The sequence below is a fragment of the Lissotriton helveticus genome, chromosome 1_1, assembly GCF_964261635.1.
Source record: "Lissotriton helveticus chromosome 1_1, aLisHel1.1, whole genome shotgun sequence".
NCBI lineage: Eukaryota > Metazoa > Chordata > Amphibia > Caudata > Salamandridae > Lissotriton > Lissotriton helveticus.
The window spans coordinates 174,371,573-174,397,952 of record NC_136057.1 but is presented as its reverse complement, the minus strand read 5'-3'; the positions used below and the strand labels follow the sequence as shown (position 1 = coordinate 174,397,952).

The 26,380-nt window shown below is 47.2% G+C and overlaps 1 protein-coding gene across 1 annotated transcript in view; it reads right to left on the bottom strand.

Moving 5' to 3' along the window:
- IPO13 (importin 13) overlaps positions 1-26,380 on the bottom strand; it is a 651,059-nt gene that overhangs the window by 42,847 nt on the left and 581,832 nt on the right. The gene's annotated exons all lie outside the window — the stretch shown is intronic.

Genomic DNA, 26,380 nt, shown 5'->3' with positions numbered 1-26,380 from the left:
TGGACGCCTCGACAACCTTCTTCGGCGAGAACGCCTTCGGCGCCACTTTCGGCGGCAGCGTAAACTGAATAGGCGCTGTCGACTTTTGCGGTTTGGTGGCAGGCTTCGGCGTGGAAGTATCCTTCGGATCGACAGCGGAAGCTTTGTCCTTAATGTGTTTTAATGATTCCGACACCTGCTTCGTGAAGGAGGCGGACGGCTGCGTCGACTCGACAGGTGCCTTTGAGCCACCACCAGGTGCGGACTCGAGGGTTGTAGTACTTTTGGCCTTGCCCGGCCGATGCGCAGGATCGACAACTTTTGTAGCTCCGAGTCCTTTGTCTGTGTCAATGGCCCTCGGCGCCGAAGTCTTCGGGTCGACGACCTTGACAAGTGCTTTCGGTGTCCCAGTCTTCGGCTCGACGCCCTTGAGCGACTTCATCGGTTCGACAACCTTTTTTGGCTTTGTCTGCACCGACCGGTCTGAAGACGTGGAGCCGACCACGGCGACAGGCGCTTTCGGTTTCGACGGCGCCTCTAGCACTTTCAGTTTTGTAGACACCAAAGCTTTCTCTTTTGGTTTCGATTTCACCAATAGTGGCTCTGTAGCAGTGTCCGTAGCCGGGCCCGGAGGCGAGACTGTGGAACTCGGTGCAAGATCTCGGGTAAGGCCATGTGGCGATCCCTCGACCTGAGCCGTAGATATTGTTTGAACGGGGCATAGCTCCTTGCTTGAGCTATCTTCCATGGCCCCATAGGCCTCCTCGTCGTCTCCTACCTCGTCGACGATTTCTTCTGCATCGAGCATTTCTACGTCTGCGACGTAGTTGGAGTCGATCTCTGCCGCTGGATTGGAAATCGGCTCTTGATCTTCCTGCTCGTCTGCCTCTTCTCCCTCGGTATCGAAAATGTTCACCGGGTCAGGTGCCGTCTGCTGGGCCTCCTGGCGCGCTAAGCGCCGAAGTCGAATCGTCTTCTTGGAGCGGAAACGAGAACAAGCCATACAGTTGGCTTCATCGTGATCCGGCGACAGGCACTTGTTGCACCCCGGGTGGACGTCGATGTGGGGATACTTCGAGTTGCACACGGGGCACCTCTTGAACGGGCTCTGTTCCATGATGGTTCGTCGCATAAGGCCTGTAGCGACTCCTCTGGTGTCAACAACTAGTGTTTCAGGGCGTCGCCTGGTTAAATTCTGCTTGAAGCGTTTTTTGGCTTTAAAGGAGAGGGAGCGTGGGAATGATATAGCGAAGGTGTTCAGCCCTCGCGGAGATAGGTGATTGGGAGAGGGGCAGAGAACCGTGTCCGATTGTGCTGCCGGGGGCATCTTAGCTGGACTAGGGAAGGCGAGACCTTAGGCGTAAGGAAGGGGGTGGTGAGTAGGAAGGGGGGGTGCTGCGATGATTGATTCGGGGCGGAAGGTAGGGTAGGGGTGTCCACCCGTAGGGGGGGGTTAGGCAGAACGGCATAGTAATGTTGGGGAGTTGCGCACCGAGGGCGTTCGTGTGGGGTGGGGTCGTTTCTGCGTGTGGGCGGGGGGGAGGGCTATCCAGCGATGGAGGGGGGTGGCGTCAGGCTCCTAGGATGGGCATTCAGGGTTTGATTGGCTCCACTCAGAGGCGATCGGTGGCCAGCCTGCCGCGGGGCGGTCTGTAGCTAGTGGAATAACGGGCGTGGCGGGGAGTAAGGTAGGGGGCAGGAGGTTATTGTATTGGCCGCCGTTGGCAGTAACGGTCGGTGATGTCGCCTCTTAGCATGAGGGGAGATTGGCTCAAAGGTGGTCAAGAGCTGGAGTTAGGGTTAGAGGCATTGTTGTTAGAGGCCTCCGAAGTCTCTAAGCTGGGAGAAATTGATACATTGAGGTTGGGGCAATAGTAATTGAGTCAGTGTGAACTTAGCTCACCGGGGCTGTAGTCTAGAGCCTGTTCATTTAAAAATCGCGGGTAAACAGAAGTCTGGCTGGGTAAGTCCGATTTCCCTGTTCATATGTAGTCCCGAGTGGCGGCCATATTAGGTTCAGGCGGCCCTTGATGCGAGAAATTGAAGGGTACTTGCGTGAAGGGTGGGGGGAGGTGCCCCTGTGGTTAGGTCCTCTGGTTGCGGCGTCGGTCTGGTGGTGTGGGGGCCTTTCTTCCAGATTGGGCTCGTTTGAAGGTTAATTAGGTCCATGTACTGTGAGGGCTGTCGGCCATCTTGGGGACAGGCAGCCTCACGTTCCAGATTGTCGGGACCGGCGTGCTGCCCGCGGCCTCACAACAGTGACTAGTCCCCTGAATGCTGTCAGGACCAGGCGCCCCTTTCTTGCCGCTGACAACAGGCAGTTCGGTGCGCTGCTTGTCATCGCTCATTAAGACCCGTGTTTTCAAACCGGCGGAGCCGCCTTTAGGAGCCTCGTCACCACCTGTTTCCCTGGTAAGTGCTACGGGGCTTCTCACTGCTGGCGGGGGTGCTCCTGCGGGTGCTGCGGGGCGAAGTTCCGAGGCGGAATCGGGTGAAGGCTCAGGTCATTCCATCGGAGCCTCGAGATGGGCAGTCTGACCCCTGTAGATGGTTCCTCTTGATCCCGAAGGCAGTCGTGTGCAGGTGGGTAGATGTGAAGGAGGGGGAAGGGAGTGGGGGGGGGGGGGTTTGGTGGGGTCGCTCCGGTCGGGATTTGCACCGAAAGTGATCCCTAGACCCGGAGCTCGTCCACTCACTCCCTCGCGGCCATCTTGCTCTCTTGCAGACTTGAGGCATATCACTACAGAGTCGAGGCATATCACTACAGACTCGAGGCATATCACTACAGACTCGAGGCATATCACTACAGACTCGAGGCATATCACTACAGACTCGAGGCATATCACTACAGACTCAAGGCATATCACTATAGACTCAAGGCAAATCACTACAGTCTTGAGGCATATAACAATATCACTCCAGACTTTAAGCATATCACTCCAGACTTGAAGCATATCACTACAGACTTGAAGCATATCACTACCTACTTGAGGCATATCACTACAGACTTAAGGCACATCACTATAGCACTAGAGTCTCTAAGCATATCACTACAGACTTGAGACCTATAACTATAGCATACAGACTTGAAGCATATCACTACAGACTCGAGGCATATCACTACAGACTCGAGGCATATCACTACAGACTCGAGGCATATCACTACAGACTCGAGGCATATCACTACAGACTCGAGGCATATCACTACAGACTCGAGGCATATCACTACAGACTCGAGGCATATCACTACAGACTCAAGGCATATCACTATAGACTCAAGGCAAATCACTACAGTCTTGAGGCATATAACAATATCACTCCAGACTTTAAGCATATCACTCCAGACTTGAAGCATATCACTCCAGACTTGAAGCATATCACTCCAGACTTTAAGCATATCACTCCAGACTTGAAGCATATCACTACAGACTTGAAGCATATCACTACAGACTTGAAGCATATCACTACAGACTTGAAGCATATCACTACCTACTTGCGGCATATCACTATATCACTCCAGACTTGAAGCATATCACTACAGACTTGAAGCATATCACTACCTACTTGCGGCATATCACTATATCACTCCAGACTTGAAGCATATCACTACAGACTTGAGACATATCACTATATCACTACAGACTTGAAGCATATCACTACAGACTTGAAGCATATCACTACAGACTCGAGGCATATCACTACAGACTCGAGGCATTTCACTACAGACTCGAGGCATATCACTACAGAATCGAGGCATAGCACTACAGACTCGAAGGAATATCACTACAGACTCGAGGCATATCACTACAGACTCAAGGCATATCACTACAGACTCAAGGCAAATCACTACAGTCTTGAGGCATATAACAATATCACTCCAGACTTTAAGCATATCACTCCAGACTTGAAGAATATCACTACAGACTTGAAGCATATCACTACCTACTTGAGGCATATCACTACAGACTTAAGGCACATCACTATAGCACTAGAGTCTCTAAGCATATCACTACAGACTTGAGACCTATAACTATAGCATACAGACTTGAAGCATATGACTACAGACTCGAGGCATATCACTACAGACTCGAGGCATATCACTACAGACTCGAGGCATACCACTACAGAGTCGAGGCATACCACTACAGACTCGAGGCATACCACTACAGACTCGAGGCACACCACTACAGACTCGAGGCACACCACTACAGACTCAAGGCATATCACTACAGACTCAAGGCAAATCACTACAGTCTTGAGGCATATCACAATATCACTCCAGACTTGAAGTATATCACTACAGACTTGAAGCATATCACTACCTACTTGAGGCATATCTCAATATCACTCCAGACTTGAAGCATATCACTACAGACTTGAAGCATATCACTACCTACTTGCGGCATATCACTATATCACTCCAGACTTGAAGCATATCACTACAGACTTGAGACATATCACTATATCACTACAGACTTGAAGCATATCACTACAGACTCGAGGCATATCACTACAGACTCGAGGCATATCACTACAGACTCGAGGCATATCACTACAGACTCGAGGCATATCACTACAGAATCGAGGCATAGCACTACAGACTTGAGGTATATCACAATAATACTACAATCTTGAGGCATATCACAATATCACCACAGACTTGAGACACATCACTAAAGACTTGAAGCATATCAATACAGAATTGAGGCATATCACTAAATCACTACGGACTTGAAGCATATCACTATATCACTACAGACTTAAGGCATATCACTATATCACTACAGACTTGAGGCATATCACAGTATCACTACAGATTTGAGGCATATCACAGTATCACTACAGATTTGAGGCATATCACTACAGACTTGGGACATATCACTAGGGGCCATATGTAGGAAGCCAAATTGGGATCGCAAACAATGAAATTCACAGAATTTCGGCGTTTGCAATCGCAATTTGGGCAGTGTGCTATGTAGCAGACAAAATCCCACTCGCAAAATAAGGAACCACTAAATTTTTGATTCTCTATTTTGCGAATGCATTTAAGGAATCCGAAATTGCGATTCCTTAAATGCAATGTAGGAAGCACCCAAGTTGTGCGATTTTGGCTTAAGGAATCGCGAATTACCACCAGCTTCAGGTTGGTGGTAATTTGCGATTTCTTTGAAAAATTCGCTTTTTTGCATTTTTCAAAGTGCCAAGCGGCGCACATTCATGCCCTTAGTGCATGTATGTGCGCCACATGTGCAAACATGTTTATTTCAGGGGTGCAACAGGGAGTTCTATTGACACCCTTGCAACCTTGAAATTGCATTCTCAATTTGCGAATCTCTCATTGGGAATCACAAATTGAGAATGTCTTCCTATTCATTCTTATGGGCCTTCGAGCCCATAGGAATGAATGGGAAGGTATTCCTTATTTTCGAATCTCAATTTGTGATTCGCTAACAAGGAATATGTAGGATGCGCAGTATATTTTGCAAATCCTACCTACATTGCATTTGCGATTCTCTAATTGCGATTCCCTAAAAATCGCAATTTGAGAATCATAAAAACCATTTTACCCACATATGGCCCTTTATCACTACAGACTTGAAGCATATCACTACAGACTCAAGGCATATCACTACAGACTCGAGGCATATCATAATATTACTACAGACTTGAGGCACATCACTACAGACTTGAAGCATATCACTATATCACTAAAGACTTGGAGCATATCACTACAGACTTGAGGCATATCACTAGACCATTACAGACTTGAAGCATATCACTATATCACTAAAGACTTGGAGCATCTCACTACAGACTTGAGGCATATCACTATCATTACAGACTTGAAGCATATCACTATAGACTTGAAGCATATCACTATATCACTACAGACTTGAAGCATATCACTAAAGACTTGGAGCATATCAATATATCACTACAGATTTGAAGCATATCACTATATCACCAAAGACTTGGCGCATATCACTATATCACTAAAGACTTGGAGCATATCACTACAGACTTGAGGCATATCACTATATCACTACAGACTTGAAGCATATCACTATATCACTAAAGACTTGGAGCATATCACTACAGACTTGAGGCATATCACTATATCATTACAGACTTGAAGCATATCACTATATCACTAAAGACTTAGAGCATATCACTACAGACTTGAGGCATATCACTATATCATTACAGACTTGAAGCATATCACTATATCACTACAAACTTGAAGCATATCACTACAAATGTGAGACATATCACTATAGCACTACAGACGTGAGACATATCACTATATCACTACAGACTTGAGGCATTTCACTACAGACTTGAGACGAATCACTATAGCACTACAGATTTGAGGCATATAACTACAGACTTGAGGCATATCACTATATCACTACAGACTTGAAGCATATCACTACAGACTTGAAGCATATCACTACAGACTTGAAGCATATCACTACAGACTTGAAGCATATCACTATTATTATTATTATTATTATTATTAATGAATTTTGTAACGCGCCTGGTTACCCTTGGGCATCCCCGCGCTCATCCAGAAAGATACACCAAAACAGAAGACACAGGAGATTAGGCAGGGAACAAATAAGTTTTTAAAAGTTTACGAAACCGCAGGGTGTTCGTTTCCAGGCGCAAATGCAGGGGTAGGGAATTCCACAATGTTGCCACATTTATGGAAAATCTTCTGCCACCGGTTCTTGCCTTCCTGACCCTCGAAACTTGCAACAGATGAAGATGATCTGAACGAAGGGCACGAGAGGCCTTGTAAGGTTGAACCATATCCCGCAGTATAGGTGGGCCTTTCCCTTGCAGAATTTTTTGGGCCATACAAAGTGCCTTGAATTTCACCCTCTCTCTGACAGGAAGCCAATGTAGCGCCTCCAGCGCCGGGCGAGCTGACTGGCGCCTAGGAAGGTCCGTCAGGAGCCTGGCGGCCGCATTTTGCACTTGCTGTAGTTTGTTTAAGGTGGATTCTGGGGCCCCCAGAAACAGCGCATTGCTAAAATCCAGCCGTGAGATGATAAGCCCCTGAATAAGTAATCTCCTGGCGGCCGCTGGGAGGAGAGGTAGAATCTTCCGAGCTGACCGGAGCAGACCAAAACACACGCCTGCGGTCTTTTTAGCGTGTGTCTTGAAAGAGAGGTCCTGCTCCAGCCACACCCCCAAGCTCTTAATCTCCTGTTTGGGTGAGGGTGCAACTCCCAAGCAGCTAGGCCAACTACTAGGTGACAAGGAGGGAGAGGAGTTCCCCAGCATCATCAATTCCGTCTTTGAGCCGTTGAGTTTGAGTGCTGAGCTGCACATCCAAGTAAAGATATTAGCCAGACACAGGTGCAGCCGGTCGGGTTGATTTGCCGGCTGGGGAAGGCCTACCACCAACTGAGTGTCATCAGCATAGCTGATGATCTTAATACCCAGTGGCAGTACTACACTCTCCAGTGGGGCCATGTAAATGTTAAATAAAGTAGGGCTCAACGATGAGCCCTGCGGCACACCAGACTGGAGGCATATCGCCTCAGACTGGAGGCATATCGCCTCAGACTGGAGGCATATCGCCTCAGACTGGAGGCATATCGCCACAGAATTGAGGCATATCGCCACAGAATTGAGGCATATCGCCACAGAATTGAGGCATATCGCCACGGACTGGAGGCATATCGCCACGGACTGGAGGCATATCGCCACAGACTGGAGGCATATCGCCACAGACTGGAGGCATATCGCCACAGACTGGAGGCATATCGCCACAGACTGGAGGCATATCGCCACAGACTGGAGGCATATCGCCACAGACTTGAGGCATATCGCCACAGACTTGAGGCATATCGCCACAGACTTGAGGCATATCGCCACAGACTTGAGGCATATCGCCACAGACTTGAGGCATATCGCCACAGACTTGAGGCATATCGCCACAGACTTGGGGCATATCGCCACAGACTTGGGGCATATCGCCGTAGACTTGGGGCATATCGCCACAGACTTGGGTCATATCGCCGTAGACTTGGGTCATATCGCCACAGACTTGAGGCATATCGCCACAGACTTGAGGCATATCGCCACAGACTTGAGGCATATCGCCACAGACTTATCACTAACAAAGAATTTGCAAGGAGTTTTCTTGTGCGAGAGGAAGGTTCAAAGATGATGTGCACTGCTTTCAGATTATAATGCTGAAAGTGGCATCTGAGTGCCAAGTGTTTCTACTGCCACAAGGGCCAAGGAAACACATGAAGGACAAAGACAGTGCTGTCTGGCCCTTTTCACTGCCATGAAGAAAGTGGAATACCAGATTCAGCCTATTAAAGGGATTGGTGGTAAAGGGTGTATGCAGCAGCTAACTAGTTCAACAAAAGGCCATTGCCTGAATAGTAAAGTGATTAATTGTACAGACTTAAAACGTTATCTATTCCTTGAACTTAACAATTGTTATACTGTTCGGACTTAGCACCCAGCGACTGACTCAACTGAACAAGTGGGACTGACTTGAGTGAAAAAACTAGTTACTTACCTGTACACTATGGTTCTCCAGTATTATCTTTCATAGGTTCACATGCTTGTATCTTCCCCGTCGTCATGGTGGGAGTCTCCCGGTAAAAAGAATAACCATAGCAGTAAAAGAAAAAACTGCCTGGAAACCATAGAGGAAATGAACATTAGGCAACCTCTCCTCCTCATTATTATGTGGTCCAAACCACAGCCAATCAGCTGACAGCCCCAAGATACACCATCCCCAGCAGAGCCACCATACCTCAGATTTCCAACAGCCCAAGAGTAAGCTACGGAAGAAAACTAGAGATAAAGGCGGTCTACCTAAGAAGAAACGGGGAGGTGGGCGGGCAGCATGTAAATCTTTGAAAGATAATACTGGAGAACCATAGTGTACAGGTAAGTAACAAGTTTTTTCTCCAGTTTCGAATCTTTCATAGATTCACATGCTTGTATCAGAATAGATAGCAGTCCTTTTTAGGTCTCGCTAGACGTAAGCAAAAGCGAAGCTTTTGCGTCTAGCGAGACAACTTATGTTGTTACTTTTCTGGGAATGAGGACAGCAAAGTGCCACGCGCATTTGCAGGCCGAGATTCGACCTCGTGAGCGCGCACGTCGTCACTCACGCATGCGCACAAAGAAAGCCATACACACACTGCATATACACACACGCACCCCCCCTTAAACATACACACGCGCACACAGACAGACAGACGCACGCACAAACACACTCAAACAGACACACACACACGCGTACACCCCAACCCCACTCACCCCTCCTCTCACTCAACACACTTACCTGTTCTGGCGGTGCTCGGCGGCGGATCAGCATCTCGGGCGGCGGTAGCGCTTTGCGGGGCTCTCTCACCACATGAGAGCCCTGCATTCCCCATGCGCCCGCCCGCTCTTCACCCGGTCCCCCATCTCGGGACCGGGACTCAATGCGGAGCCTTCGTGGCTCCTCGGGCAGCTCTCTCTGTCTCTCGCCGCGATGGGGCGGGACTTCCGGTTGGGGCCGCGCTGGGATTGGCCGGCTTCCCAACCGCTTCCGGGTCGTCGCGGGCAGCGCGGCGGCCCGGCGGGGACTTGTTACCGCTAGTCGTTAATAGATTTGGAAATAGTTTGGATGACAACTGTGTGTGCATGGGTTAACGGTGATCTATATTAAGTCATTTTTAATAATACTGCAGGCCTTTATTGGATCAATCGTTCCCCGTCATAATATTGTTTGTAACCCATTAGCGCTCTGAAATTACAGCCCATCCTACGTTGTTACGGTGAGTGAGGCTTTATTACCATATTCTCGAAATGCTCATCTGCCATAAAGCTAAATAGGCAACCGGCTACTGAAGGAAGGTCATATACTTTCTGTTGTTGTGAGCTGATAATGAAAAGATGCTGGTGTGAGGCACAACTTCGGAGAGAAACAGCATTGTCAGCGATAGGGCCTTTGTGAATGTGGGCCGGATCTTGTGCAGATGTAGGACAGCAGCGAAGGATGCACTTGAATTTTTAAAAATGTATTTGAGGTTTACAGCACACCATGCACAAGTTACACTATTGGGTGATAGGTTTTGCACCCTGACTAAAAGTGCTCCCCCGGCCTCTGCCATACACCCCGGTATACCAACAAACAATAGTCCAGATGATCCCAAGGACTAGTTGTGCCAAACTTTTTGACTTTCTAGCATTCTCTACATCACCAATTGATTTCTGTTAGTTAATGCACAGTTGCAGTGGATGCATTGTATGGTGGCAGTTCTGTACACTTTGTATTTGGCTTAATTACACAGGCGGCGCTCTACTTTTAATTTTTTTTCTTGTTATTGTTTTTGGATAGAAGTGAAAAGAAAACAAAGTAAACAAGCATTTGCAATGCAATAGGTCTTGTATTTTTTTAACTTACGTATGCTACTGCTGTTTTTTTATATATCGGCTCTGTTTTGAGCGCTCGCTCTCTCTCCTTCTCCCCACCTCAATTTCACGTCTCACTGTCTCGTTCTCACTCGTCCTCCTACACCCTTATTTGCTCCCTTTGTATATCAACTTCCCCTGCTCTTTTGTCTTGCCCAATGTCTATCGAAACTTTCTAATTTATATTTTTCTGTTCTTTTTCCACATTTACTGTTAAGCCCCCTCTCCAGTCTGGCTTTCCCCTCCTCTCTAATATATTTATTCTGCGATTTGCTCTTTTTCTGCCCTTCCCTAAATTAGTTATGGTTTGTCCTTATCTCTTGTATTTTTAGCTCTGTCGCCTTTGCCCTTCTCTGGGCTCCACTTTCTCTCTCTCTCTTATATTGCCTCTTCCCATTCCTATCACTCTGTCCTTGTCATCTCCTCTTCAATAAATTTTATTCTGTCCACTCTATATCATCTGATGTCATTTTGTTCCTGCAGTATTGCTTATTGGCCCCTCTCTATCTGTTGCATTTTTTCTCTTTCTCTATCTCGCCTCCAAACTAATTCTTGTTCTGAAGCTCTCACCACTATATTTTGTTCTGGTACCTCTCACCATGTCTGTCTGTGTGTCTGATATTTCTTGGTTTGACCGCCCCACCACTCTTTCCGCTGTTGCTCCCTCCACTTATTTCCGTATTTCTTACCCCTCTCCCGCCAAATTCCAGATGGATGTTTCCCTATACATATTTTTGGCCTTGCCTCATTTCTATCCTTCCTTCTCTCTCTCGCTCTACTCATTTTACTGCAGCTGTCTCACTACAATTTCGTTTTCGAGCCTCCTCTCAACTGCCATTCGCTCTCTCTTGACCTTGCACAATGCTTTTTTTCTGTATCCCCTCTCCCTCGTCACTAATGCCTTCTATTCTCTCTTCTCCCTCTCTCCTCGCCAGTGTTTCAGCTAATTTTTAGGTTGAGCGTGTAGTAGCGCGCATGTAAAAATGGAATGCAATAGCTATTGCTATTGGTGTTGCATTATTATTAGCAATGACAATATCTCAAACTTTAATAATGCGAGACCTATTGCATTGCAAATGCTTGTTCCAAAGAGCGTTTCTAGGCTAGACTCCTTTGTCTCAGGGTTCTGCTGTGTCTCTCTTTTTTTTTTAAAGAAAGGACTCATTAAGAAATTTTACAACAGCTTTTAACAATTGAAAATATCTGTCTATACACACAATTACATAATTAACTAATTGTAAAGTGAGAAAAAACAAGTACCTTAGTGAAACAGGTGCCGCAGAACTGCTTGACCCACTGCTGAATCTGCTTTCCACTCTGTGTCCAGACTATAATGTTTGGTAAATGTATGCACATTTGACCAAGTTGCTGCTCTGCAAATGTCTGGAAGCGAGACGCCTGCTAGTAATGCTGTTGAAGTTGCCATCTTTCGAGTAGAATGAGCACGTGCTCTTGTGCACAGGGGTTTTCCCACTTTTTCATGACAGATGACAATGGTGGATGCAATCCATCTGGAAATGGAGGTTCTTGAAAGAGCTAAACCTTTCCTTGGTCCCGAATAAGCTATGAAGAATTGATTTAATTTACGAAATGACTTTGTCTTCTCTATGTAAAATTTTAGACATTTCCTAATGTCCAAACTGTGCAGAGACTTTTCTGCCGTGGTGGAAGGGTTCTTAAAATATGTAGGCAGGATCAGAGGTTCATTGAGATGAAAAGATGAAGGAATTTTAGGGATAAACTTAGGATTTGTTCTGAGAATTACCTTATCTGATCTGAACTGTAGGAATGGATCCAGAATGGAGAAGGCTTGGATCTCACAGATTCTCCTTGCTGAAGTAAGAGCAAGAAGCAAGGCTACTTTCCATGAAAAAAATTGCAACTCAGCTTTGTGAATTGGTTCGAAAGGAGCTCTCATGAGCTGCGACAAGACTGTGTTGAGCTGCCAAGGTGGTGGTGGATGCTTAATTGGAGGAAATTTCCTGAATAAACATTTTAGGAATTCTAGAAGATTGATGTGTAGTTTTGCCTCTCCGGGTGACCAAGGACCTTGAATCTCTAGGTCTTGCAGGTGCGCTCCCCAACCCTGTAATGAAGCGTCTGATGTCATGACGTAACTGGGAGATTGAGGTTCGAACAGAAGACCCTTTGTCAAGATGCTCCTGATACCCCACCATGACATTGCACATTTGATCTGAGCGTTGATGACGAATTTGTCCTCGAATGAACCTAGGGCTTGAACCCACTGCTTGTCTAGGGATTCTTGCAGCGGTCTCATATGCAAACGGCAGTTCGGAACTAATGGGATGCAGGATGACATCATTCCCAGTAAAGACTTGAAGATCCTGATTGAAGTGGACCTTTTTGATTTTATTTATGCTGTCAAATTTAAAATCTTTCTTATGCGTTCCTCCGAGAGAAAAGCTTGAGTTTTTAATAGCGCCCGAGGAATTGGAGTGACTGTGTCGGAGTAAGGGAAGACTTTTCTCTGTTTATCCGAATACCTAATTTTTGGAAAAGATCCATACAGATTAGTAGAGACTGTTACGTCTCCTGGTATGATGCGCCTTTTATCAGCCAGTTGTCCAGATACGGAAAAATTTGGAGACTTGTTGCCTAAATGTGCTGCAATTGGCGCCATACATTTTGTGAAAACCCTTTGGACAGATTATAGGCCGAAGGGCAATACTTTGAACTGGTATTGGCGCCCGCCACCATGAACCGCAGATACTGTTTGTGTTTTTTGTGAATTGGGATATGGAAGTATGCATCCAAGAGGTCTAAGGAAACCATGTAATCTCCCTTACAAAGTAAAAGGAGGTTTTCCTGTAAGGACAGCATGCGGAACGAGATTTTCTTTATGTATTTGTTCAGATCTCTGAGGTCCAGTACCTCCCTCCATTCGGTAGACTGCTATTTCTTTATTAGGAAAAAGTGCGAATAGAATCCTGTCCCTTGTTGTTCTGGTGGAACTTCTTCTATTGCCCCTTTCATAAGGAGAGTTAAAATTTCCGCCTTGAGGGCTGATAGATGGTTTTGATTTCTGTAAATAGGTGGGCGATTTGGAGGATTTTGTGAGAATTCCAGGGTGTGACCTTGTGTTATGATATCTAACACCCATTTGTCTGATGTTATTGAGTGCCAATAATTTAGAAATTGAGAGAGGTAATGGAACTGTTTGAGATGAGATGTGGCCGGTGGCGCCTGAAGAACGTCACTGTCTTCGACCAGAGTCTTGCGCCCTTCCTCTTGCAGCAGATTTTCTCCTTCCTTGCTGTTGATATGATGTGTTAGAGGACCGATACTGCTGATTGTTGGGGAACTGACGGTACCCCTGTTGATAAGGCTGGTACCTGTTCGATTGAAAAGAGGAGCGCTGATGGAATTGTCCTCTCGATCCTCTGCCACGAAAAGATTGAAAGCGGCCTTGTTGTAAAGACCCCAGAGCTCTAGCTGTGTCAGTGTCTGCTTTTATTCCTTGAAGCGCCTCATCAATGTGCTTCCCGAACAGACTTTCTCCATCAAAAGATGTTGACTTTTTTCATCCTTGCCTACGAAGAGCCACCGCTCCAGCCATTTGTCGAAATCCTACGGACACAATATCCATCGCCACATCAATGGACTCAGACGCTGCTCTGACTCCATCTTGAAGAATTGTAGTTGCTTCCTCTTTTTGGTCCTCTGGGAGATGGGACAGAATTGGTGCGATGTCCGACCACATCTGGCTATTGAATCTACTGATTAGCGCCAGTGCATTTGCTGCCTTGATAGAAGCTGCCGCCATAACAGCAAAGCGTTTTCCTATACTGTCCATTCTTTTACCTTCTTATCAGGAGAAGCCAACAGGCAGTCACCGGATTTTTGGAGCGCCTCTGTGCCGCTTGTGTAACAACTGACTCAGGAAAAGGATGTCCAATCGGGCATGCTGGAGCTGTCTCAGGAGCACGGTATTTCTTTTCAATTTTTGGAATTGATGCTGGAACTGAGGCCAGATTTTTCATTCATTTCAGTCCTTCATCCCATATATCGGGATAGCTCTTACTGACTTTCGAGATTACTCTTTAAAATCATAAAGAAAACATTCACTTTCTTTTACAGGCATTGTAAGTGCAAATCTCTTTGCGGCTTTTTCAATCAGGTCATGGAAACTGGCTATATCCTCTGGTGGAGAACTCGCTTGAGGCAACGGTGACTAAGGCGAAGTTGGAACAATGCGTTGATCCCATTCGTCCCCAACTATGTCATCGTGGGGAATCTCTCCTTCTTCTGCTTGGTCTTCATGATCACTCTCCATAAGGTCATCCCTAATAGTTATTATTTTCGGGGTGTCTATTCTTTGCACTGGAGGCGGCGATTGAACCACTGGTGTTTCAGCTACAGTTTGAGGGATACTCGTAGGAGCTGACGCTGAAGAGTTATCCTCCGGAAAACGACGATTACAACTGTCACTCATGTGCCTCAAATCAGAAATTAAGGATAAAGGCACCGACATAGCCTCTTTGAATATTAGGACTCACTTCTTCCTCCTCTTCATAATTATATGCCTGATGGAAGGATTCATAATGCTTTGAACCTTGTACTGATCGATCTTTAAAAGAAAATTGCTCCTGAACTTCCTGAAAATCGTCATCTTCTGATTCCTGACTCTTAATGTGTAGTTGAGAGGGGCTATAGGCTGCTCCATAAGGACCTTCATCCTCAGATTCTTGGCAATCTAGAATTGTGGATGGCAGAAGTGGAGACATTTTAGGTGTTGAAAATTCTGCTTTCTTGCCCGTGGACTAGCCAGTCGACGGTGTAAATCGCTTAATAGAAATGAAGGTTGAAGTTTTCGTCGTCATTGGAGATCTAAAAACTGTCGCGATCGTCGACGGGATAGTCGTCGACGTAGATGTTGATGTCGACGAAGGTCTAACACTCACCGTCGACGGAGTCGTCATCGTAATCGCTGTCGACGACGCAGTCGTCATCGAGATGGTCGTCGTCGATATCGTCGTCTGGGTCGTCAACGCCCTCGTCGGCGATCTGACAGGAATTTCTTTAGTTTTCAACAGCGGCAATGACGACGGAGTCTTCTTTTCTAAGGAAGACTTATGAGGAGTTTGAGGAAGAGAAGAATAAGGAGATTCACCTTATTTTATTTTTCCTGATATTTGTCTCTTTTGGTCTCCTTTCTCCTCTCTTCTTCTCTCTCTCGTGTTTTCTAGAGGAATGTCCTTTAGCATCTCCATCAGACTCCGAGTCTGTTGCTTTCTTCTTTTGAAGCCAAAGTAATAGGCGTGCTTCTCTGTCCGTAAGTGTTTTAGCAGAGAAGGTACGACAATGTTTGCAGTCCTTAGGAACATGCTTGGGATTCAAGCAGTACAAGCATTACTTATGTGGGTCTTCAGAAAATACTCTGGCTTTTCCACAGGATCTGCAAGATCTTAAAAGTCTCTTTTTAGAGCCTTCAGACATTTTTAAAGAAATAAGATGGAAAATCAGTGCCTCATGTCCAACTGTAGAAGGTCAAAAGTTCAGCAAAGAAAAAACTGAGCTCAACTTAGGGAGACTCCTTCTCACACGAAGGCGGTTGGAAATCTGAGGTATGGTGGCTCTGCTGGGGATGGTGTATCTTGGCGCTGGCAGCTGATGGGTTGTGGTTTGGACCACATAATGAGGAGGAGAGCTTGCCTAATGTTAGGTTCCTCTATGTTTTCCAGGCAGTTTTTTCTTTTACTGCTGTGGTTATTCTTTTTACCGGGAGACTCCCACCATGACGACGGGGAAGATACAAGCATGTGAATCTATGAAAGATTCAATACTGGAGAAGAAGAGGAAACTGACTCGACTGAACAAGAGGTCATATCCTAGATTTAACTGGTGACCATTCCCTGTACTCAGAAAGGTCATTCCTTGCTTGAACTTAACAAAAAGGCATTGAATTGACTTTATTAAACAGGAAGTAGTTCCATGTTTATAGATTTCTTTAGACAGCGAAAAAAACATTACCAAACTGTATTCTGAGAAGATGTTGGTTAGGAACCAGCAACAGGCACATGCATCAAGAAAAGCTTTTGAGAGGCCTTAATTGCGATTATTAATGAATCGCACTTAAGGACTCCCAAAAGCCTATGCATGTAGGAATCGCTACTAAAATAGCGATTCGCAAATTGTGAGTCACAATTAAGGAGTGCCTTTCCATTCATTCCTATGGGCCTACAGGCCTACAGGCCCATAGGAATGAATGGGAGATTGCATGCGCCATTTGTGAGTACCAATAGGTACTCGCAAATTGCGCTTGCAATTTCAAGGGTGTCCAAAGACACCCTGTTGCACCCCTGAAATTGCTCTGTGCACACATGTTGCGCACACACATGCCCCAAGGGTATGTGTGTGTGTAACCTACAACTTTGAAAAATGCACTAAAGTGCATTTTTCTAAGTTTTTGCAAATTACCATCAAGTTCAACTTCATGGTAATTTGCGCCTCCTAATAGCGAAATCGCTATTTTAAAGTGGTTCTTGCATTGCAATTAAGGAATCGCAAATTGTGATTTCTTGAATGCAATCGCGATTGGAGTAATCATAATTATTTGCGTATTCTTAAATTGCATGTGCCTTGAACCTTTCTGCATCGCAATTGCCCTTTTTGCGGGTGCAAACAGGTGATTTTTGCAAATCGCACTGTTTGTGCTTGCAAAAATGGTTGATGCATGTGTCTGCAAGTGTCCTCTTCTTGAATATTGGTTTCCTCCCTACTCTACTCACCTACTAGCTGAGGTGCTAACACTCAGTGAGACAGTCAATGTGGGTACTGCCGCACAGCAATGAGTATGTCTCATTGAAACCTCCTCCCTCATGCCCAACCTGCCTAGATATTATGTTATAAGGCTCCGAGACAATGTCCTGGTGCGGTCCAAAGCACAGACGAGTTAGCTAAAACTCCAGAGCTAGCCTGCAGACTAGAGGACATCCAAAGGGACGATCTTGAAGGAGAAAGTCCTGCATGGGTTCCCCTTTTCATTACTGGCATGAATTACAACTGCTATAAGCTTCGAAGCCTTATACGGTAATGCTCTCCCACCACCGTAACCAAAAAACACTGAACCGGAATGCATAATAGGAATTCAAGATGTCCATGGATACCAACCAGTCCTAAGGGTCCAAAGTGCGAGTCATCTGGCAAGAGTCACCATTTGAAAAGTATCCCTGCTAAGGAACTTGTTTCCATAACAATCCCAAGAGGTCCTGAAGCATACACCCTTCGATCTTTGTTGTCAGGGATCCCTTGCCACAGTCTTAAAGTTAGGTTTAAACCTCTGTCAAAGTTTAAACATATGTCAAAAGGACATCCACATGGGGCAAGGGAAAGGTCTGGGGGCTTCGAAGGCACTATAACCAGCTTCCGGAGGAATAGGTGTAATCCTACTGAATGTTCTCATTAAAATTAGCTATTAGTCCAAATTCCTTACAAACAACAACAATAATCATAGTTTATGCATTGTTAGTGAGACAAAATATACACTTGTTATAATAGTTAAACAGAATACATTGTTGAGGCTATTCACAAAGGTATCTCACACTTGAGAGCAATTTGCAGATGTAAGTTCACTCCTTCATGTATGTGTAACTACTACTTTTTGCTAGTCACGAAATGTGTAAACTTACTAAAAAGTGTAGACTTACAAGTCTCCACCCCACGAAATAGTGGGCGGGACTACATTTACAAGTGCTAGTTACTACTTACAAAAAGAAACAGTAGTAAGTGCAGACCCACACATGTCCAACCAATGATATTGCAAAACCCTTCCATAGCAAACAATGGACTTAGGGACTTAAAATAGAACCCCATTGAAAATAAGGTTAAAATAAATTAATTAAAATATTTTAAAATATAAATAACAAATGTAAAGTTCCAAAATACAGATAAAAACACGTATGTAATTATAATATATTGTGACCACTTATTTTTTATGTAAAAATTAAGGTAACATTTAATTCATACTAATATAATAAAGAGAGAGCCCAAACCTTTGAGGCGGGTAATCTCAGGAACCACAGCACCAATCACAACACCCAATACAGCGTTGGAAAGGGCAGTTGCAGCAGAAGGACATAGGCTATGCAGACTCCCACCATATACATTTAAAAGGTAAAACAACCGTGCCAGCAAAGTAGTCCCTTGTGGGCGTGTCTGCATTGTTCTGCGGGCGTGTGCTGGGGGCGTGACAAACGCTGGGGGCGTGTGGTACGTTCCGCCCTTCGGGCTGGACTGTTCCCATGAAGCACAGGGTCAAGGCTGATTTGCATATGGCCATGTCTGAACTGGGGTGGTGTGGAGTGCAAAAAAAACGATGGATTTAGGCCCATATCTATGTACTGGGGTGAATGTATGACATTGTTCTGCATTCTGTCCATCAACTGTTGTTTTTCCATTTGTCACCCCGAGTGGGATGAGTATGCTCAGACGGGAGTTCCATGCTCTCCACACCACTGGAGTCAAGTTATCCTGACTTAAGACCGCTGATAGCCAGAAACCGGACCTAGGATGCTTGATTCCGTTCCAGGAAAGATATGGTTTGGCAGCTTGGGCTCAGGGTCAAGGCTAATTTGCATATGGCCATGTCTGAACTGCGGTGGTATGGAGTGCAAAAAACCAATGGATTTAGGCCCAGATCTCTGCACTGGGGTGAATGTATGACATTGTTCTGCATTCTGTCCATCAACTATTATTTTTACGTTCCGCCCTTCATGCCATTTTTCATATCGTGTGCTGTGGGCGTGTGCGGGGCGTGGGATTACGGGGAAAAAATAAAGCGAGCTCCGGGTGTCCACCCTGCTCCCTTTAAATACTCCTGCACCCCATATTCATAACCCACCCTTACTCCTTAAAATACCCCAACACCCTTAAACACTAACCCATCTTATTCTTAACCCTATAAATATACACTGTACCCCAAAAGCCAAACCTATCCCTAAACCCTAAAAATACCCCTGTACCCCAAAACCCAAACCTAGCCCTGAACCCTATAAATACCCCTGTACCTCAAAACCCAAACCTACCCCTGAACCCTAAAAATACCCCTGTACCCCAAAACCCAAACCTAGCCCCGAACCCTAAAAATACCCCTGTACCCCAAAACGCAAACCTTCCCCTGAACCCTAAAATACCCCTGTACCCCAAAACCGAAACCTAGCCCTGAACCCTAAAAATACCCCTGTACCCCAAAACCTAAACCTAGCCCTGAACCATAAAAATAACCCTGCACCCCAAAACCCTAACCTACCCCTGAACCCTAAAGTACCCTGGTAACCCAAAACAAAAACCTAGCCCTGAACCATTTAAATACCCCTGTACCCCAAACCTACCCCTGAACCCTAAAAATACCCCTATACCCCAAAACCCAAACCTAGCCCTGAACCCTAAAAATACCCCTGTACCCCAAAACCAATAACTAACCCTAAAACTAACCCTGTACCCCCATAACCCAAAACTATATCTGAACCCTTAAAATACCCAAACACCCTAAAACATATACCTCAGTACCCCAAAACACATACCCCTATACCTATACTTACCTTATCCAAACATTTTTAAAAAAAACATGCTTTTACCATTCATGCATTTACAACGAATTTCGTTGTAAATGTATGCGTGGTAAAAGCATATAAAATGTAATGCCATGCGTTATAATGGCATTGCGGAGTCATGGTACTTTCGTAATGAAAGTATGCGAAATGATGGTATGTGGAAAGAAAGTTGCAGAATAATGGGTGTTTACCCTCCCCCAGTAAGTACATTGGTGGCACGGCGGCCCACATCTCCAGCAACATACTCATATTTTTTCACCACAGATTAGAAAAATGCACAGGTCTCTCTCATTGATGGGCAGCACCGACACACACTTTTAGACACACCTCCAGACACAAGTTCTAGAATTGCGAACTTTAGAGCTGGGGAGCTACGTTCGAATTTCGGCATCAGCTCAACATCCTGTGAATCCAGGCAAATCGCTTTGTCTCCCCGTGCCTACCACAAATGAATGTATTCTTCTGTAATGTAAATTGTGCTCATGCCATGTTGTCGAGTTTGCGCTATATAATATTGCAAGGAAAAATAAAGTAGGGAAACTCGAGTTCACACACTACTGAACGCGCACTCTTAAGTGCATCAGCAGTGCAGTGTGAATCGGAGCGTTTCACAGGCCTGTCACAGATAAGAAATGCTATCAAAACGAAATTCTACAAAACAATATACTACTGACCGGCAGCAATTCATACCCGGACAACGTCGGGACGGGCTGCTAGTCAAATATAATTCAATTACTTTTAATCAATTCTATATATCAATTTTAATATTTACTAATGCATAATAAAACAATTACTTTAGGTGGGAATTTAGTTTTAAATTAAACATGAGCAAAATAACTTATTTAAATGTAATATATAGAAATATATTTATATTAAAGATTTTATTCAAAATTAAGTTAAAAGTGATCTATCATGTAATTCTTTGTCCATATTTAAAGTAAATACATAACATTAACTTACAGTAACATTTAACAAAAATATTGTTCCTAACTTTTTTCCAAGTTTAATAAACTTTTTCCTATATTTTACCATACAGAGCTCGCCATCTGGCTGCAAAGTCTCCCTACTGTAAAATATGGGGAGAGTAAAAAGAGAGCAAAGCACACGTTACTACTTGTGTAACGTTATATCTGTAAGAGACATTAGTTAGGGATAAATTCCTTACCTTAGAATATCCCCAGGCGTCAGACTGGATCCGGAACGTTTTCGTCAGCAGAACCCCTGCGTGTCGGAAGGTGGCGTTGTGCGGCTCCGCGTCCGTCGCTGGCGTTGTATGCGCCGAGATGACGTTACGGAGACTACTTAGGTGCCACCCAAGCGCGCTAACATCAGTTCTGTACACGACTATTCATGCCAGGAACGCAGAGCCATGCAAGAAACTGACCACTGGTGCCATGAAACTAGGGCCCTGAAAAGGGATGACTTTAACCCTAGAAATCAGTTCCCCGAACGGGGAGGATGGGTGGGGCTGTAAGGAATCTATCACTAACTAATGTCTCTTACAGATACATCATTACACAAGTAGTAACTTGTGCATCTGAAAGAGATACTTTAGTGATTGATGTCTTACCTTAGAATAGATACCCCAGCAATACCAACCCCGGTGGTGGGTCTGCAAACTAAGATCACACCAGAAAGTCCCGGAGAACAGAACGGCCAAAGAAGCCGTCTCTGCGGACTTGGCTGTCCAGGCAGTAGTGCTTGGTAAAAGTGTGCAGCGAGGCCCACGTAACTGCCTGACAAATGTCCTGCAAGGGAACGCCGCGTCCCAAAGCAGTAGTGGCTGCGGTTGTCCTGGTAGAATGGGCACGCAGCCCCACCGGAGGCTCCTTCTTAGCCAACGAGTAACAGGCTTTGATGCACAGAACGACCCACAGAGAGATGGTCCATTTGTGCACGGCCCAACCTTTTTTGGCGCCCACATAGCCAACAAAAAGTTGGTCATCCACCTGGAACTGTTGTGGACGATTCAGATAGAACGAGAGCGCACGTTTTGGGTCCAGACGGTGGTGCCTCTCTTCCTCTTTTGAAGGATGCTGAGGCAGAAAGAAGGTGGGCAAAGTGATGGTCTGCCCGGTGTGGAAAGGCGTGACAACCTTTGGCAAGAAAGAAGTACGAGTCCTTAAACCCACTTTGTCTGGTTGAATAGAGAGAAAATGAGGTTTCGAAGAAAGAGCCTGGAGCTCACTCACTCTTGGGCACGGTGTGTGTAATGCCTTTCAGGAAACGATTAACAACCGGGTACTTAAAAAGAGAGCGCTGATCTGGAAGTCGTAGTAAGGCGGAAATGGCCGAGAGATAACCTTTGATAGTGCCCAGTTCAGAGGAGGAACAGAAGGACCTCAGAATGAGGGGCAGAAAGGGGATCCACAGGCTTTGCTGTGCACCATGCCACAAATTTGTTCCACCTGCAGGCGTATACCATCTTGGTGGAGAGACGCCTGGCTGCTAGAATAATATCACAGACTTCGGAAGGAAGGTCGAAAGCTGTCAATTGTCGCCGCTCAATCTCCACGCATGGAGGTGGAGGCTGGACAGGTTTGGGTTGAGGACCGTCCCCTGCTGCTGCGACAGAAGATCCTCCTGAAGAGGCAGTCAGATCGGGGGATCGATCGCCATGCTGAGTAGCTCGGGATACCAGTATCTTCGTGCCCAATCCGGAGCCACACGGATGACTTGGGCCCGGTCACGCCAAATCTTCTTCAGCACTCTGGGCAGAAGTGGTATAGGCGGAAAGGCGTACAACAGACCGCAGCTCCACTTATGACGAAAAGCGTCATGGAGCGAGTGTCACCTTGAAAATTCCAACGCGCAGAACTGATGACATTGCGCGTTCTCGTTGGTGGCAAATAGATATTACCAAAGCTCTCCCCACTGCAGAAAGAGATCTTGTGCCACGTCAGAGTTCAGACGCTATTCGTGATCCATCATGCACCGGTGGCGGAGTTTGTCCGCCCTGGCGTTCAGAGAACCTGCCAGGTGTTGAACCACCAAGGTAATGCCTTGATGTTCCAGCCATGTCCACAGGCGGAGAGCCTCCTGACATAGGGTCCACGACCCCACCCGCCCTGTTTGTTGCAATACCACATGGCGGTGGTATTTACCGTGAACACCTGCACTACATTTCCCTGGACATAGGGAAGGAATGCTTTCAATGCAAGTCGGATCGCCCGAAGCACCAAAAGGTTGATATGGAGCTGGGACTCCGCTGGAGACCAGAGGCCTCTGATCTCCACCTCTCCCATGTGGCTGCCCCATCCCAGGAGGGACGCATCTGTCACCACTGTGTGCTCCGGTTGGGGAAGGGAGAGGGATCTGACTTTGACCCAATCACTATTCGTGAGCCACCACTGCAATTGTCGTGCAGTGCCCTTTAAGATCTGGACGTGATCGGACATGTTGCCCTGATGCTGTGCCCACTGGAACTTCAGGTCCCACTGCAGAGCCCAGCATATGCCACCTGGCATGTTGCACTAGCGGGATGCAGGAGGCCATTAGACCCAGGAGCCGGAGGGTAATTCTGACTGAAAAGCGGGATAGAGGCTGAAAGATCGGTATCATAGATGGAATATCCTGGACTCGCTGCTCGGGAGGAAAAATCCCAAACTGCGTCAAATTCAGAACCGCTCCGATGAAGGGGAGCTTCTCAGAGGGACTCGGACTTCGGCACGTTGATGGAGAACCCCAGCAAATGCAGGAGGTCGGCCGTAGTCTAGAGGTGGGAGAGGACTGCCTGGGACGAGCCAGACTTCAACAAGCAGTCATCGAGATAGGGGAAGACTGGAACCCCTGATCTGCGCAGGTAAGCTGGGACCACCGCCATAACTTTCGTGAACACCCGAGGGGCACTGGTAAGGCCGAAGGGGAGCACGGCAAACTGAAAGTGCTCTTGGCGTACCGTGAACCGCAGGTAACGCCGGTGGGTCGGCAGGACGGGGATATGAAAATATGCGTCCTGCAAGTCCAACGCTACCATCCTGTCGCCAGGGTCCAGGTCAGCCAAGACCTGAGCCAGAGTCAACATCTTGAACTTCTCCTTCCGGTGTAAACGGTTAACGCTCCTGGGATCCAAGATGGGACGCAGACCCCCTTTCTTCTTCTTGGGGACCAGAAAGTAGTGGGAATAACAACCACGTCCTACTTCTGGCCCAGGAACGCACTCAATGGCCCCCTTGGAGAAGAGGGCCGTGACTTCCTGCTGGAGAAGCGCAAAATGGTCCCCCGACAAGCGGTGGCACTGATGTGGCATGGCTGGAGGGGCAGTCTCGAAGGGGAGGGAGTAGCCCCTTCGGACAATTTGCAGCACCCACCTGTCTGAGTTAACGGAACGCCAGTGGGAAAGGTGATGGCCAATACTGCCGCCCACTGGTGTGGGGTGCGCCCCAAAGCTCGGACTAGGAAGGCTTTGATGCGGATGCTGCGGGAGAGGAGGTGGACTGACCCACACACTGGCCCCCTGTCGTGCTGCGGCGGGAACGACGTCCGCGGCCGTGCTGAGTTTGGCTCTGCGCAGAGTTCTGACTGAACAAATGTGTCGGGGAGTCCCTTTTGTGGCCACGAAAGGAACGAAAAGCAGACGTGGCCAGGCGTGTGGTGGAGAGACCTAAGGACTTGGCCGTAGCTCGGGAGTCCTTAAAACCCTCTGGCACACTATCTGCTTTATTGACAAACAGGCGAGTACCATCAAAAGGTATGTCCGATGGAGAACTTTGAACATTCCCTGAAAAACCAGTGGACAGCAACCAGGCGTGGCGACGGAGAGCCACTGTCGTGGGAATTGCCCTACCCAGTGAGTCTGTGGTTTCCAGTCCACAAGGTGGCTAACTTTGCTGCATCCTTCCCCTCAGTAACAGCTTGGGAAAGCACTGTCCGGACCTCCTCTGGACACTGAGGCAGCACCTGCGCAACCATGTCCCACACAGCGTGGGACAGCGGCCCAAGAGGCATGCAATGTTCACCGACCGGAGCCCTAATCTGGCAGATGAAAACAGATTCTTGCCAAAGTGTTCCAGCTTCTTGGATTCCTTATCCGGCAGAGCGGTAGGGAGTGGGCTTTGGGAAGTGGAGGCCTGGATGACCAGGCTCTCTTGGGTTGGGTGGGTAAACAGAAAGGCAGGGTCAACCGAGGCTGGGCGATGGCACAGGGCCACATTCTTATCCACGAGAACCCCCGTGGCCGGTCTAGACCAAGTGCCCATCAAGACATCAGTTAATGCCTCATTGAAGGGTAGCAGGGGCTCCATAGACCTTGCCGCCGGCTGAAGTACCTCAGTGAGGAGATTAGTCTTGAGGGTCATCGTAGGCAGGTCAAGGGTCTCCGCTGCTCTACGGAGCACCACAGTGTATGTGGCGCCCTCCTCCAGAGCCACAGCTGGAGGAGAAAGAAAACCAGGGTCAGAGGAGAGGTCAAGGCCACCGGCATCCTCCAGCTCTTCCGTCCATTCCTGTTCCGATCCGCACTGCCGTGCGAGGGTTTCCTCAGAACCCTCCCAGTTGTCCCCTTCCTCCACTGCCCATGGAGCAGGCTGCAGTGGTGGGGGAGGGATAGGGACATATAAATGGTCGAACGGCGCCAGAAACGGAGCTGGATGGCGCCAGTCCGGTTCGGTTTCCCAATTAGGGTCTCAACCAGGAGCAAAATTGTTCGGGACCCCTGCCAAGGACGGTGGTGGAAGGAACGGAACCCACTGCGGCGCAGGGGCCAGCAGAGGACCCAGTGACGCCGGAGCCGGCAGCAGCGGCGTCGGGACTGCGGGGCCCAAAGGCGCGCCGGCAGGAGGACTGAAGAGGCGGTCCATGGCTGCAAGAAAATCTTGCACCTGTGCATGAGTCGCCGACGGACCTGGATACGGTGGGTAGGCCTCGGGACTCAAAAGCTCCAAAGGACCGGCGGGGTGGTACGCCAGGCCCCCTCATCCGAGTCCGGAGACTGACGGGGGGACGTCAGAGAGCGGAGACGCTTCTTCGACTTCTTCTTATGACGTCTCTTACCCGATTCCGATGGTGCAGACTTCGACCCAGAGGAGCGATGATGGCTCCGCGAGCGGTCCCTCAATCGACCCCTGGACCTTGAACGGCATGGAGACGATTGCCGGGCCTCCAGCAGCTTATGGGACCACACCCGCAAGGCCTTCGGAGCCATGGCCAGACAGTCGGAACATGACCGGAAGTCATGGTCGCGCCCCAAACAGTAGAGACAGACATCATGGGGGTCGGCCACCGACATCGTACGGCGACAGGCCCCGCAGGATTTAAACCCAGGCATCCGTACGCGGCTCCCGGAGTCAAGGACTCAAAAATGGAAGACAAAAAGTCTAAAAAGTTTAGTCAAAAAGTGACTACGGTACATGCTCTAACCGGATCTGAGCTTGCTGGCGCGGAAAAAGAAAGAC